Consider the following 17,851-nt stretch of genomic DNA (forward strand, 5'->3'; position numbering starts at 1 on the left):
AACCGGAGCGCCCGGAGGAAACCCACGCAGACACGGGGAGAACATGCAAACTCCACGCAGGGCGGACCCGGGAAGCGAACCCAGGTCCCCAGATCTCCCAACTGCGAGGCAGCAGCGCTACCCACTGCGCCACCGTGGTGAGAGCCACATTCATCCAGCAATGAGTAAAGCCATGCATTTTGATACATTTGTTTGCCAGCTTAAAACAAACCTCTGTTTCTGTGGTGTGTTTGTGTGATACATTAATGACATAATTAAAGACAACAGAGGTCAGATGAGTCCTAAAAAGTAAACAATTTGTTCTCCTGTTACAGGTAATCAATGAAGAGAGGTGAGTTTGCTTAGCTGCTTTTCTTTCTGAAATAGTGATTTGATTAATTTTACTTTACACAGTTGTTAAAAGACAAAATATTTAATCGGGGTGGGGGTAATGCCAGTTATGACTGTCATGTTACAGGGTTGTACAGGACCATAATTCAAGTAAAGTTCTTTCAACGATTACATTTATCTCATTTAAATCTATCCAAAATGTACCCAGGGGAAATACTCATTCTATGAGTGCTGCCACCTAGTTCCAACTTCACTAAAGGCTATTTGCTTTTGGAAAGCACTGAACTGACATAATTTAATACCAAATACCTTTACATACTTCTCAGACAGTCTCAGTGTTACAATCACTTCTAATCTATTAGCAGAAATATTTGGTGTACTTTCGCATGGTATTGAAGTGCATAAGGATATACAAGGGTTAGTCAAAAATTATCTGCACTCCAGCTGAAGAATTTATTTTAATGAACTTTTAGAAAAGGCAAATACATTATTTTTTGACATAATCTTTCTGCTTTTCAATACCATTTGAAAAACTGTCAACAAGCTTTTGTATTCCTTCATTAAAAAATATTTTAGGCTGTGCTGCGAGCCACAAATGCACCGCTATGTTCATCTCTTCATCAGATGTGAATCTTCATCCTGATAGGGCTTCTTTTGAAACCCAAGTCTGACATGGATTACTGCATAGGCAGAGCCATGGCTGATTTGCAAATGATTTGCCACATCATTTACTGTCACTCGTCTATTCAACAGATTCATTTCAAAGTGCACGCTCAATGTTGTCATCATTCGTGGACGTGGATGGGCATCCAGCTTTTTCTTCATGGGTTATACTTGTGCAACCTTCCCTCAACTTATCTGTCCATTCATACAAATATCTATGCGACAAAACACTTTCTCCAAACTGTGCACAAAGTCATTGATAAATATCGGCACCATGCACATTCTCAGACCACAAAAAATGAATCACTGCACATTGCTCTTCTTTCGTGCAAATACAAGCTGGGCAGCCATTGTTTCTCGCATCACAGTTAAAAATGATATGACATAAAACATTCACATCTGTGACTATGACTGGGGAGACAGGGACCTCGTATGGAAAATGCTGATAAGACACTGCTGGTAACAGAAGTTTTAATATAACTGGAGTGCAAATAATTTTTGCCTCACCCTAATTTCTATTGTAGTAGCCTATACCACACTGCTAGCATGTAAACACAGCTTTCTCAAATACAGTTAGGTCCAAAAATATTTGGACAGTGACACAATTTTCATAATTTTGGCTCTGTACTGTATACCATCCCAATGGATTTGAAATTAAGCAATCAAGATGTGATTGAAGTGTATATTTACAGCTTTAATTCAAGGGGTTTGACAACAGCATTGAATGAACCATTCAAGATACCAAGATAGCCATTTTTATACATGGTTCCCCCATTTTCAGCAACTCAAAAGAATTTGGACAAACACACATAATCATGAATAAAATGATCATTTTCGATATTTGGTTGAAGTCCCTTTGCAGTCAATGGCTGCCTGCTGTCTGGAACTCATGGTTATCTCCAGGTGCTAGGTTTCCACCCTATTGATGCATTGTCTGGACTTTACTACAGTTGTCTTCGGGTATTGCTTGTTCATTGGGATGATCATTCTTAGTTTGTTTTAACAAATAGGTGGGTGTGGGGGGCATAGAGATGTCATAGCCCATGGGTGCCTGTTTAGGTTAATCCAACCCTGCCAGTGCAAACACTATCATGAGAGTAGTAGAAAAGGTCCGGAACGGCATTTATATTTACTGAGTTGCCTGAAAATGCTTCTAACATAGCATCACAAGTGAGAGGGAAATGCTACCAGAATAGAAGTATGATAATATCTCACAGCAACTTAACAGAAAATGGGGATGCCTGAACTTATACTTGAAGAGAGAGAGGATGAGAAAAGGAAGCTATAGTGTAATGGCAAGTATTTGCAAGACCTTCTAGCCAATAAACTTCTTATATAAGGCTCAATTTGAAAATAACTGACAGTAGAAATTAACATAAAGTGGCAGCATATGGTTCCTGACAAAATGTGTGGACTAGGTCACTATTACTATTAAAAAAGATGGGGGAGAGGCTGTCTTGAAGTCTTGATCTCTTTTGGACAACTGAAGACTTAGGTAGCAGAGACAGAGCTTTAATCTGGAGTCATTGAAAAAAGAAAGCAAATGGTAAACTTGAAAAGGGTTTAAAGCCATCTCAAGATACAGGGTACTTTAATTCTAGAATCAGAAGATTAAGGATCAATATACTTTATTATTAGTTTTAGTGCTATTAGCTATGAAAAGTCTAGTTCTAAGGCAGCTTTAAAAGGACACCATTTATTTTAGCAGAAGGTCCATAGTCTGCCTGCCTTTTCTCTTGCTTTGTTTTGAACTTCTGTGAGTTAAGGACGTTATGTAAGCAAGCAAGCAGATTTTTGTTTTGGAAATGAAGGTGCTGAGCTTCTCACTGACAGAAGACTAAACGAACTGGATGGAAGTTCTTTGCCTGTGTAAGCACTAGGCAAGCTCTCAAGTTAGCGCATAAACTTACAAGCACTTAAGTGGCATTTAGATCTATTAGAACTCATCAATACTTTGCGTGTTAAAGTTAAAATAAAATGCATTATGCCACCTAGTTAGTCTGAGCTACATATGATCTAAAGAGTTGATTATTGAAAGAATTGATTAAACAAAAGGCCATCGATCTTTAACATTCTTTGAGAATGAAGGGAGGGATAATCAGGTGATGCTCACTTCCAGGTGGTGAGTATGTCCTTCGAGCCAAAATAGTTGTTATGAGAAGATGGACTGGGAAGAAAATTTATTATGAGAAGGTCTACTGGGAAGAAGATTATTATGGGCATATCTAGGGGGGCAAGGGTATTGTTATGAGAAAGTCTGGCTATGAGGGGCCAAACAGGCCATAAATCATATATTTCTGTGCGTAATACATTGGTTTACAAGTGAACACTATTGGTTTATAAATATTTACTATCGGTTTGCGTGTGTACAATACTGGTTTCATTCATATGAACTATATTGGTTCATGTCCGTGTATTATCGGTTTGTGCGTGAACTATACCCGTTTGCATAAGCACTATGTATATGAACTAGGGTGACCATATTTTGATTTCCAAAAAAGAGGACGATCGGCACGGCCTCCAGACGAATTCAGACAAGCTTCTTGGTGGTTGATGAACATTATTTATTATACTTCAATGGTGCAGAATTAACCTCTGTAATAAAATGAAATCTGTAAAAACTTATAACAAAATAATAGCTCTCTTAGACTCTTCAAATAAATAATGAAATATTGTTCTAAATATGAACTATTCTGTTCCAGCTTCAACAATATATCTCTTAAATGTAATAAAATAAATAACAGAAGAGTCTCACAAAGACAAAAAAACTTAAACAAAAAGAATCTAGACTTTTCATCTTTAGTTTTCTTCTTCATCCTGCTTCTCTTCTTCATTCTCCTTTTCAAGTCCATCTATGCGCTTCTGTGCCAGTAGTCCCTTAACTTTAAGGGACATGAAGTTGTTGCTCTTGCGTTGAAGAAGAATGGTATGTATATTGTTTAATATCTTCTTCACTTCCATAATGGACATGTTCTCCTGTTCCATTTCTTGAATGTGGGTGTGGAACACAGACATGAGTGTGTGCATGTGCCAAAGGTAGATTTCAGCAAAATCATTTTAAAAAAAACTCTTGAGTGCTATGGGTGGCTTTTGCTGAGACAGAAAATATGCCTTTAAAGCTGGAAACATCTGTAACATCCTCTCAATGCTTGGGAACAATGACAGCCACCTTGTCTTGCTGTGAGACAGCATCCTTCTGTAATCAATCTCAACAAAATCACAATACTCCTTCAGGCTCTCAGTGCGCACAGTGTAAATGTGAAAGTCCTGGTAGATTTTGAATATGATATTCTCAATGTCAATTTCTATTGTGCCTGCCCCATGGTGTGCACAATTATTCAATATGTGTGCTGGGCAACCCACATTGATCAGAGTCTTGTTTTGCAGCAAACTCTTCAAATTTGCAAACACATTCTTTCCAGCTTCATCACGTCAGATTCCTCCAAAATTTGTGTTGCAATTGTCTCCAGTAAATACAATGCATTTTTCCGACAGATTGTTTTTTGCCATGGTTTTTGTGAGATATTTTGCAATGGTTTCTGCTGTCTCATTGGGTGTGTCTTTAACTTCAATCAATTTTGTTTGCACGCCACCCTTCTTCCAGTCAAAATACTGGATTATGACTGGGAATATTTTCACTGCTTCGTGGTTACTCCCGTCTGTGGAAACACCACAGTACTGGATTTCTTTGAGTGCTTCATGAGTGATTTCAACAGAGTGGGGGGCTATAGCACCATTGACGATGGCTTCGGTCTTGGTGCGAGCACTACTAAACTTTTTTGCAATGTCAGAGTCAGGAAATGCCTTTTTAAGCAAAGTACTGGTGCAATCCATGGACCTGTAACTGTTGTGATGTTTCACTGTATGAAAAGCCATTGCACCTTCTGCTGCATTTACATCATCCTCTGTTTTTCCAGGTCTGACAAAAAACTCTGTCAACTTTGCAGATGAACTAGTCTCACCTCGCACAGCTTGTTTATGTTTCTCGGTGTCCATGTGGGCTTTCAGATCCCCAGCACCTTTATTGGATACCGAGACATATGTACCGGCTTTGCACACGGTGCACTCCGCTTCCCACTTGTCCCGACTGGGACGGTATGTGGGAAATTTTCTTTGCAGTTCATCGGTGAAGCTGCACTTACGCTTCGGCATTTTCCCTGCTATACTGCTCCTCTCTCTGCTCTGATCCCTGTCTGTGTCTGTGTGTTTGCGCGCGCGGCGCAGACCTGCCCACAAGGCAGCCTCCCAGTAATTACGTCACGCAAAAAAGTAGTACCCTAGTATTGTGTGCAAAACGCCAGTCAATTTACGTACACGCGTAATGGTCCTATGAAAAACCGGACATTTTCGTGAATTTATAAAACCCGCCAGGACGACCCGGACAGGACGTAAAAAGTGGACATGTCCGGGCAAAAGAGGACGCTTGGTCACCCTAAATGAACTATATTGCTTTGCATGTGTATATCAGCGGTTCCAGTACGTTTGTTATTGGTTTGTGAGTGAATTGCTCGCATGCTATCGGTTTGCACATGAACTTTATTGGCTTGCGTTCTGTGTCAGTTTAACAATGGATTTGTGTATGCACTATATTGGTTTCATGCACATCTTATACTGGTTTAATGTGGGTAACATATCAGTTTTGCGTTTGAACTCTATTTGTTGTATGTGTGTACTGTGTCGGTTTCTCTTAAGAAACATACCAGTTATGCGTACGCACCCTATCGCAACTTTGTGTATGATCTCTGTCAATTCTGCGTGCGAGCTGTATTGGTTGTTCACGTGATCTTCAGCGGAACTGGGAGGGGCAAGAAACAGGAACTCAAGGCCTGGTAGACTCATGAAGCACAAAGAGAAGCAGACAGGAGACCAACCTGCATTAAAACAGTGAAATATTTTTTTCCGTACAATACGTTTGTGAAAGGACTTGGTGGTAATTATTACTATTTAACAGAATCTACCTTTGAGTCTGTAATGAACACAAGGCTGAAGTTATGTACATATTCGGCTGTCTTTTTATTCACTCCGAGCTACATACTCGCTTGCAACCCGTGACTATACTTTTTACACAGCTTTTGCAAACGAGTTACTTATTCTAAAGGCAAAATATTCTACCTTTAAGACTGACACCTTTATCCAACATGCAACATTTAGATACTACTGGTTGCATTTCTTATGCCCAGTGATCCTGCACCGCACAGACAGGTGAAGTGACATGTTCATGGTCACACAGTGTCAGGATCTGGACTTGAACCCAGGAACGCAGGGTTGAAAGTGCAAAGCCCTAACCACAATGCCCAAATGCTTTCATATCTATAATGTGTATATTATTTTGACATAATATAAATATGTCCATTCTTTGAAAAGCTAAATATCTAACCATTTAGGAAAAGCATGGGCGAGTCACATCATATTGGGCCACATTACCTTTTGCAGTTTTGTGACAAGACAGATGCGTTTTTAAGATGCAGCCGAGTTTTGCCCTGCCCAGTGTGGGTACCTGGATGAAACTGACAAAGTATTCTCACTCCAATATCAGATAAATGGGATTTACTGTGATATTTAATGGGCACTTTAAAGGTTAAATCACGTTGAACCACCTTCATTTTCACAGTTTTGTAACAAGACAGATTCCTTTGTTAAATTAAAGTTGAGTTTAACATTTTTGACTTGTGCAGGAACAAAATGTGGAATATTTATTTTTTCAAATAATGGATTGGTATGTAATGAAGCCAATTAATGTACATACTGTATAATATTTTGTCTTGCTGTTATAATAGAACACGAAGCTGGAATAAGTAGCTGACTGCAAGCACGTACTGGATGTAGCTAGGAGTGAATCAAAAAACCAGCGAAATGCATACCTAACTTCAGCCCTGTGATCATTTCAGAATTAAGGGAAAATACTGGTAAAAATAATTACCACCAAGCCCTTTCACAAAGATACAGTGACATCCAAAAGTATTCAATCCCTTTAAAAGTCATCCTAATATTCTGCATGACAATAGATTTGTCTACATGTTTATTCATTCAGTCTTTTTGAACTGTCGTACTGTAACAATACAATTCCAAAATCTAAATAAACCCTTTTCTGTAGATATTTAACTAAAGAAGAAAGACTCCAAACTGAGTGTTTACATAAAGTTTTCAAGCCGAACACAATCATACTTTGTCGAGAACCCTTTTGCTGCAGTATACCCTTCGCTGTTTTGGAGTATGTAAGTATGCCCCAGTTCTGCACATTGTTCAGGAGTGATTCTTCTCCATTCTTCTTGGCAGGATTTCTAGAGACTCTCTTTGTTGGTGGGATGGCACCTCTGATCAACAGTTTTCAAATAGTGCCACAGATTCTCAACTGGGGTAATTTCAGGGCTTTGACTTGGCCATTCCAAAACATTCAACTTTCTTTTTTTGAGCCATCCCAGTGTCACTTTGGTCAAATGCTAAAGGTCATTGTCATGTTGAAAGATGAATCTTCTCCCGAGCTTTAGATTCATAGCAGACTGGAACAAGTTCCATCCATCCATCCATTTTCCAACCCACTGAATCTGAACACAGGGTCACAGGGGACTGTTGGAGCCAATCCCAGCCAACACAGGGAGCAAGGCAGGAACCAATCCCGGGCAGGGCAACAACCCACTGCAGGACTCATACATACAGCAAACACATACTAGGGCCAATTTAGAATCGCCAATCCACCTAACCTGCATGTCTTTGGACTGTGGGAGGAAACTGGAGCACCTGAAGGAAACCCACACTGACACAGGGAGAACATGCAAACTCCACGCAGGGAGGACCCGGGAAGCAAACCCGGGTCTCCTTACTGCGAGGCAGCATGCGCTACCACTGTGCCACCGTGCCGCCACTGGAACAAGTTCTACTGCAATATTGTGTGGTATTTGTGTCCATCCATTGTCGCTTCAACTCTGACAAGATTCTCAGTCCTAGTACATGAAAAACATCCCCATTGCATGACACCACTACCACCATATTTCACCGTAGGTATGTTGTTTCTTGAGGCATGAGCAGTGTTCATTTTATGACATACATACTTGGAGTCTGGCCAGCAAGTTCTATTTTGGTCTGATCTGACCATAAAGCCTTCTCCCATATCTTAACTGGGTCTTTCTCATGCTTTGTGGCTAATGCTATACATGCTTTTATGTGGACCTTCTTAAGGAATAACTTTTTTCTTGCTACCCTCCTATAATTATGGAGAACTCTTGAAATTGTGGACCCCTGCACGTTTACTCCAGCTAAGAACATTGCAGACGTCTGAGAACAACAGTTGGATTTCTAGTCGCCTTTCTCACCAGTTGATGTCTCACTCTGATATTGAGTTTTGAAGGACGACCTGTTCTGAGTCTGGATGCTGTGATGAACCTTCTACTTTCTGATGATGGATCTAACAATACACAATGAGGCATTCAAACGTTTTGATATTTTTATAGTCATTTCCTGCTATTTTTTGCATTTCAGTAATTTTGTTTCTCACATCAGTAGAATGCTCCTTTGTCTTCATTTTTGCAGTGACTGTCCAACAAAGACTACAGCCCTTATATAGGGGGCTTTTTATATCCAGAGAGATAGAAAGGACTCACAAGTTGCACCTTATTATGTTTAATTATGACTGTCAAATGACTGTCACCTTTGTAATTAATTTGTTATTGGTGTAAACCTGGAGCTTCCGAAGCACAGAGGTTTAAATACTTATGTAAGCACTAACTTTGGAGTTTTTCTTGTTCAGTTAAATGTCTACAGAAAATGGTTTATTCTGACTTTGGAAATGTTTTGTTATAGCATAAGAAAAATACTGAATGAATAAATATGTATACAAATCTTTTTGTCTTGCACAAAATTATGATGACTTTCAACAGGGCCGGATTTAGACTTGATGAGGCCCTAAGCTATTTGAGACATGGGGCCCTTTATAAGTCCAGATATTCTGTGTAAGTGCAAACTGATCCATTTGAAAAAATAAATTTTCCAGATATTGGACTTGCACAGGTTGTTATATTAAAATGTTAAACTCAACTTTAACAAGGAATCTGTCCTGGACAAGTTTACATTATGTCAATTTATATAGACTTTGTACTTTTAAATCCTGAGTTTGTGGGTTCATGTCCTGATATTGATACTGTGTGAACATGAGCGAGTCACTTCACCTGTCTGTGCGGTGTGGTTGGTGTTGCTGGGCATAAGAAATGTAATCAGTTGTAACTAAATGTTATAAGTTGAATAAAGGCCTCAGTCGTACATGTAGAATATTTTGCCTTTAGAATAAGTAACTGGTTTGCAAAAGCTGTGTGAAAAAGTACAGTCGAGGGTTGCAAGACAAGCATGTAGCTGGGAACTAATAAGAAGATGGCCAAATACATACCTAAATTTAACCTCATGTTCATTACAGACTCAAGGGTAGATTCTGTTAAATAGTAATAATTACCACCAAGTCCTTTCGCAAACATATTGTGAGATAAAGAAAATACTGCACTGTTTAAACACAAATCAGCCTCCTGTCTGCTTCTCTTAGGGCTCGTTTATACTGCACGCTTAGAACACGTACGCGCACACATCATGGCTGCCACGCGTTCCTAGTGTTCATTTGACGCGTCCTCTGAGCAGGTCCTCAGAAATTAATGCGACGCATGCTCTCGAGTTGCAGTACCAGCAAAAAGTTATAATGTGATATCAGACTCACTGTTTACTATATACATGTGACAGAAAGCCGCCCTGAGTATTCTACGGGATTGATATGCATGCTTTGATGTTTGATGAATGGTCCAATGTGGTGAAGCAAAATGCCGACATGCAAATGCATTCATGGTGCTTTTATATTCAAGTGTCGCATATTCTCCATCGTAATGACATGATACATTTTAAAAGTCTTATATACCATCTTCTGTACCGTCTTTTTTTTTTTTGCACCTTCACAACAGCAACAGAATGTACAGCGCTGTATTTGAACCACAGAGAAAAAAAATTAAGGACACAGTGAAAAGGTGTATTTTGTGATTAAAATGGAAATTTTGGCTTTAATCTCGAATTGTCCACTTTAACTTCGTAGTTTATTTTGTCATTAAACGTCATCTTAAAACTGACTCAGTTGTTAATCGCTACATGCTTCTGGGTCTTCCTTCTGACCTGACAGCAGCGGCAAACAGCAATAGATCACCACACAGAACACATTATATTTATGATATTCCAGTTGTCTGCACATTTAGAATCCTTAGATTTATACTTGATATCACTTTCGTGATGAAATGCATTAAAGTATGCATGTTACATTTTACAGATAAATCATTAATTTCATTTAAATAATGAATACTGCTAATAATTACACACATGGGGGTGACATGGTGGCGGAGCATAAGCACTGCTGTTTCACAGGGGGTCAAGTCACTGGCATTCCCTGCCTGGAGTTTACATGTTTTTCTAGTGGGTTTCCACAGTGTGCTCTGGTTTCCTTCCAAAGATATGCAGATTTGGGGATTTGGTGACGCTAAAATGATGCTAGTGTATGTGAGTGTTTGTATTCACTTTTCAATGAGCTGATGCCCTGTTCCAAGGATTGTTTCTGCCTCATGCCCGATGCTTGCTGGAATGGGCACATCCCTGGACTGATGGATTCAATCATTAAACATCCTTTTCAGAGATTTTGCGTCAAGGGGTCCTCGGAATTTAATGGGTGTCCGAACGTTTTCTCACCGTGATGATATCCCAGATTTATGTAAAGTATGCACACAAGTATAAACAGTAAAACACTTGCGTAGCAATAGCGTCCCCAGGAGCATGGCGTCGCGTGAAGTATAAACCTGGCCTCACTCCATGACTCTACCAGCCCTTGAGTTCCTGTTACTTGCCCCTCCCATTTCCGCTGAAGATCACATGAACAACCAAAATAGTTTGCACGAAGAACCAATATAGTTCATACACAAAGTTGCAATAGGCTGTGCATGCATAACTGGTATGTTTCGTATGTGAAGCTGACACAGTACACACATACAAACAGCAGAGTTCAAGCACAAAACCGACATGTTACCCACATGAAACCAGTATAAGATGTGCATGAAACCAATGTAGTGCATACACAAGTCCATTGTTAGACTGGCACAGAACGTGAGCCAATATAGTTCATACACAAACCAATAACATGCGAGCATAAACCGAAGCATTGCACACACAAACCAATAACAAACTTACTGGAATCAGTGATATACACAAGCAAGTCAATATTGCTCATATGCAGACCAGAAGTATGCACATACAAATGGATATAGTTCACGCACAAACCTATAGTATACGGACACAAACCAATACAGTTCATTAGAATGAAACCAGTATTGTACACACACAGATCAATTAAGCATGCATGCAAACCGATAGTAAATATTCATAAACCAATAGTGTTCACATGTAAACAAATAGATTACGCAGAAAAATATATGATTTATGGCCTGTTTGGCCCCTCATAATGGCACAGCATTTGATGGTCAGTGGTTAAGTGCACTGCACTAACTGGTGGGAGCCACACAGATATTTTACTTGATTTTTTTTATGTGTACTTGAACTGCTTACTTATTTCAGAATCAAGTTAATATGGATGCCAAAAACTGCAAAATCAGGTATCATTGAACTTTTAAAGCTAGAGAAAAATATTCCTTCTTGCAAAATCGATGTGCACCACAGCTCCATTGCCCTTCATACAGTATGTCATACTAAAGAGACTGGCTACAAAATTAAATCATGGAAGAGTAAATCTTCAGGACAACTGAAGTTTGTTGCTCCTATGGTAATCACCTTTTTCACCTTCTCAGACCTTCTCAGAAATGCTGAACAACTAGGCTTTTCAGTTACACACTTTTTTCCCATATGCATACTGTAAAATTTTGTTAAAAGAAACCTACACAACTTTCCATACCTCACATCCATATCAATCCCAGAGGAAATATTAGTTAGTCTTGATGAAGACTCTGACAGCAGTTCAACAATATATAAAAAATATTTCAAAGAAATTATCCTTCAGATATCTTAGGGAAGATGAGGAAAGGGATCTTTCAACTGGTATTTCAAAAAGTGAGTAGGAATAATAATAATAATAATAATAATAATAATAATAATAATAATAATAATAATAATAATATCTGGAGGCTTTATTTGACAACATCTGTTCAATGCCACAGAGCTTAAATTAAATTTACTGTGTTGTGGGTGCATGGGATCATTGCCGAATTGTTGAAGCCTTTTAAGAACTAGGTCCACAGATAATACACTTTAATTATATAGCGTATTTTCCATTCTTAAAGCATTTTCTTGTCACTTTTAACAAGGAACAACTCTGCATTTTTATGTATATATATATATATATAAATATATACAGTATATATATATATATATATATATATATATATATATATATATATATATATATATATATATATATAATTCTTTGTATTTATATAGCGCTTTTCTTACTACTGAAAGTGCTCATCTTTTATGCAAATATCTCATCATAACTGTATTAACACAAAATATATTACTATGTAGACAGGTTTACCAGAAAAAAGCATGATCCCTTTTCAGACACCTTATGGAGAAAAAATAGCCATTTAGAGCAAGAGGGGAATTAACCTTCAAGAAAATTCTTTTGTGAATTAATTTTACATGGAACCAGCCTCGGCCTAACATAACTTTTTTGTCAACTAAATCAGTTACAATAGAAAGCTAAAAGCTGACATTGTCCTTTTCATCGTCTGTTCATTTTAACACAAATTAGGAATGTTTAAGGGAATAGCACTTTTCTCATGTTCACTCTTAAAAATCTTCTTTAATGGTACTATGTGCTTCTTCACTGGGTTGATTGACCAAGCACCACTTCATTCTGGATCGGATTCCTTGCATATTAATTTGGTTCTTGATGCTTTCAAAACTTCCTAGTAGGCAGAAAAAATCTTTAATGTTTTGTGAGCTGCAGGAGACTAGGAGATCAAAAAAATCTTGGACTTGGTCTGTGTTATTGCTTGCAGCGAGATTCCTTTTAATATCACGACCCATTGGTATTTTGCAAATCTGTTACCATCTATTCATGATTATTTACTGCGTGGAGCCTGTTACAGTTGTAAATAAATAAAGGTTCTTTCTTTTTTCATATGGATGGGTTTTTACAGAACTAAAAAATGTTTCCTCTATGGCAGTGATTCCCAACTGGTGATGCTTTATAAAAGGGGTTCGCGAAACAAATATTGTAATGGCGGAATTTTAAATCCCAAACGTAAAAAATATAACGAAATACTAAATTGTAGGCAAATATATTCACAGAACTATTAATAATACATTAATAAAAATGGGTCAACAAATCAATTAAATGTGAAATTCATGAATATTACCTCAGTCACTTACGCATTTTGACGGAAGATTCCGTAAAATTGTTGAGTCACAACAGGTAACAATTTGAAACGTGATGCATGTACATTCTCTTATGATCCGGAAACTTTCAATTCAGCGAACCGAGAACCCCGAACCCCGAATGCGCTCGAAAGAATGAGAATAACGTCTGCCGATATAATAACGCCGTGATCAGAAAAGGGAGAGTAGAGTCGAATTGAATCGACATGCTTAAGAACCACAAGTAATTTTAATAAGATAAATTGGTAGTGCATAGTGTGTGTAAATAAATTACGATAAAGACATTTTACTTAAACGTGAAAGTGAATAATTATTACTCCGTAATTTTATTATGGATCGATGGTTAAAAACAACAACAACAACAACATTTATTTATATAGCACATTTTCATACAGAAAAGTAGCTCAAAGTGCTTTACATAATGAAGAAAAGAAAAATAAAAGACAAAGTAAGAAATTAAAATAAGACAATAATAGTTGACATAGAATAAGAGTAAAGTCCTATGGCCAGGGAGGGCAGAAAAAAAAAAAAAAAACTCCAGACGGCTAGAGAAAAAAATAAAATCTGCAGGGGTTCCAGGCCACGAGACCACCCAGTCCCCTCTGGGCATTCTACCTAACATAAATGAAATAGTCCTCTTTGTATTTAGGGTTCTCACGGAAGGGCTTGATGATGAAAATGGGTAGTTTTATCGAGTCTGACAAAAAGCTGGACGAGCAATCAGTTGCTTTTTCTTCTACTTCAGTTCCTGATTTGGTACCAACGCAGGGTGACGATACTGAAAGTTGTAGTGAACAACCGTCTCTCCAGACTGAAAGCAAAGAAAAAACAGGTGAACATAGTAAGACAAAAGAGAAGAAACGAAAATATAACAGTGACCATTTACAAATGGGTTTTTATTTTACCGGGGATGAGTCAGAACCTAAACTGCTTTGTGTAATTTGTAATGAAGTCCTGGCCAACAGCAGTTTAAAACCATCACTTCTTTATAGACACATTGAAACAAAACATCCAACGTACAAGGATAAAAACCTGTAGAGTATTTTAAAAGAAAATTAGCAGGTAATAAAAAGTGTAGTGTTTCTTCTTTCCTGTCAGCTTCAAACGCAGATAGTAAAAATGCTCTTGAGGCATCATTTCAAGTAAGTTACAGAATTGCAAGATCTGGACAAGCACATACAGTGGCAGAAAATTTGACTGGACCGTGTGCAAAAGACATCATGAAGTGTATGCTTGGAGAAAAGGCGGCAAAGAAAATTGACCTGGTTCCTTTATCAAACAACACAGTGTCGCGAAGAATTAATGATTTGGCAAATGATGTGGAAAGTGAACTTTTGAAAAGAATAAAATTGAATTATTTTGTGATCCAACTTGATGAGTCGACCGATGTAGCAAACGCCGCAGTATTGCTTGTTTATATTAGATATATTTTTAAGAATTCCATTAAAGAATATTATTTGCAAAACCTCTGAAAACCACTACGACAGGGGAAGCAATTTTCGATATGATCAATGGCTATTTTGAAAGAAATGGAATAAACTGGTCTCTTTCCTTGGGTGTATGCACAGATGGTGCCAAATCAGTGACCGGAAAAATTTCTGGTCTTGTGGCGCGAGTAAAGAAGATCAACGAGAATATTGAATGGACTCATTGCTGTATTCATAGGTAAATACTGGCACGTAAACGTATTCCTGTAGAGTTGGCCAATGTTTTAACCGACGCTGTAAAAATTGTAAATTTTATAAAATCATGTGCTACAAACTTTCATCTGTTCCAGGCGCTTTGTGAGGACTTTGGAAGCCTTCACATTTCTTTACTACATCAAAAAGAAGTTAGATGGGTTTCTCGTGGCAAAGTTCTGACCCGCTTGCTTGAACTGAAGCCTGAAGTTGATGCATTCTTTCCTGACCATTCTTTTCATTTGTCCTCTTGCATATTCGATATTCTTTGGCTGCAAAAACTTGCATACTTAGCTGACATTTTTACTAAATTAAATGATTTAAATCTGTCTTTACAAGGCCCAGGTGTCACCATTTTCAGTGTGCATGATAGAATAGAAGCCATACTAAAAAGTTCAACTGTTGGATTCAATGTCCGGAGATGAATGAGTATGAATGTTTTGGTTCTCTCAGTTGCATTTTATCAGAAAATGAAATTCACTTTAATGAAAATATTAAAAGAGAACATGTCAAACAGCTTCAATGAACTTTCAATGACTATTTTCCTAATAGACCTAATATATCTGGATTGAACAACTGGATACATAGTCCTTTTTAGGAGATATAAGTTCATATACTTCTATAATTTTACTGGAAAAAGTAAAGCTCATCGATTTATCTTCTGACAGTTCCCTAAAAGCTGTTTTTAAAGATCACTCTTTAATTGAGTTTTGGCTCAGTGTAAGAAATGAATATCCTTTTTGTCAGAAAAAGCCATTAAAGTTTTATTACCCATTTGTTCAACATATCTGTGTGAGAAAAGATTTTCAACATACACTTACCTGAAAAATAAATACAGAAACAGGTTAAATGCAGAATCTGATCTAAAACTCAAACTTTCAGACATAGAACCAAATTTTGAATTTCTTTTTTCCACCAAACAGGAACAAATATCCCATTGGGTTTTTTTTCAAGTTTAACCTAAGTTAGTTAAGAACCAGTTGGCATTCATTGACATTAAAGATAATTCCGGTTTTTTTCAGCTTATGATGAATGTTCTGTTTTATTGTATTCATTTTTTTGTAGCTATCACTTTAGTTTTATTAATGTTTGTCTGTAAATGTTTTACGATTATGTTTAGGTTTATCATTATGAACCATTTATTATTCAATATGGAAATTTTTTTTAATAACAATCCAATTTTATTGTTTTATTTACTATATCGTAATGGCTGCACAGGGGGTTCGCCAATTTTTTCTGGTTATTTGAAGGGGTTCACAAGGAGAAAAAGGTTGAGAATCGCTGCTCTATGGCATCGCTCTGAAGACCCGCTATAGATCCTTTATTTTTAAGAATGTTCGTCAGGTTTTAGCTGAACAAAAAGCTACCTTTGCAACCGCTTTTCCCCGTTTATTTACTCGTTAAAATGTTTAAAAATTATCAAAACTATTAGCCACTTAAAATATTTTTTATTGAGGTATTGATTCGCGTTACCACACTTAAACAGTCTGAACGGCGCGTGATGCTTCAGACATTTCCTGTTCGCACACATACTTGTAATTAATTTGCTCCGGCAGAGTCGAGCTATTGTTTTTCAGCGCATATGTTGCACCACCGAATACACAAAACAGGCATAATAATCTCATACTTGAACTGATTTCTAATAGAGAAAAGTCTGTCAGTGAACAAATGTAGTTTATATATATATAAATTCATTTTGGATTTATGACTTGTATGACTTGTACCTCCATACACATAGGAAAAGTAAGAGAAATACATTCATTAGGGAAATTGTAGTGGTAGAAGACGCTGCAAAACTAGTGAACATAACAGAATTAATCTCAACTTTAACAAAACGTTTGAGGTGTAATAAATACCACCGGCAGTGGTTTTATAGTCAACCGTGTTCCTGTGCGGCGTTGTAATTCATCTCACTTGCTGTGTCTCTCGCACAGTAATAGACTGCAGTGTCGTCAGCTCTCAGATCGTTCATTTGCATGTAAAAATTAGCGCTGTCTTTAGAGGGAATAAATCTTCCTTTTATTGCACTGTTATAGTACTCGCTCCCTGAGCTGTAATAGCTAAGTAGCCATTCTAGTGGTTTTCCGGGTGCCTGTCGTATCCAAGCCATCCAGTAGCTGCTCACTGAGAATCCTTCGACTGCACATTTCAGCTGAACACTCTCCCCAGGTTTCGCTTGCCGTGCATCAGATTGTTTTAAAACAACATCCGCCGCGGTATCTGAAAAAGAAACATTTAAATTTAACATTTAAAATAGATAGATAGATAGATAGATAGATAGATAGATAGATAGATAGATAGATAGATAGATAGATAGATAGATAGATAGATAGATAGATAGATAGATAGATAGATAGATAGATAGATAGATAGATAGACCTACATATAAAACATGCTGTAAGAATATGAAGGCAGATGTATTTCTTCTCCATCATGTCATGCATATTCCTTTAGCTGAAATATACATTATATGCCTACATGTGTCAGGAGTTTAAGTAGGGTGCCGCTGATTTGCATATACGGTCACTCTCGAAGCAAGGCGTGTAAGAGTGCGAATTCTTGCAAATATTATTCATTATATTTGCTTAATGTGATCAATGAAGTGCAAATGCATATATATTTTTTCTCATAGAAAAATAATGCGATTTTGACAACCAAACTGTCTTTGTTTCCCATTTATAATTAGTACTAAATATGTTTGTATGGTCACCTGCCAAAGAACATCCCAAATGGCTTTCAAGCTCTAAAGATTAAAGATAGATAAAATGTTAATGTGTATC

The 17,851-nt window shown here is 37.5% G+C and overlaps 1 long non-coding RNA gene across 1 annotated transcript in view; it reads right to left on the bottom strand.

Moving 5' to 3' along the window:
* The window catches only part of LOC127526724 (uncharacterized), a 38,057-nt gene extending 20,546 nt beyond the window's left edge, over positions 1–17,511 (bottom strand). The window contains exon 1 of the long non-coding RNA XR_007934161.1: positions 17,455–17,511. This is a non-coding gene — a long non-coding RNA (uncharacterized LOC127526724). The remainder of the gene's footprint in view (positions 1–17,454) is intronic.
* Between the last annotated feature and the right edge of the window lie 340 nt (positions 17,512–17,851).

The sequence above is a fragment of the Erpetoichthys calabaricus genome, chromosome 2, assembly GCF_900747795.2.
Source record: "Erpetoichthys calabaricus chromosome 2, fErpCal1.3, whole genome shotgun sequence".
In the NCBI taxonomy this organism is placed as follows: domain Eukaryota; kingdom Metazoa; phylum Chordata; class Cladistia; order Polypteriformes; family Polypteridae; genus Erpetoichthys; species Erpetoichthys calabaricus.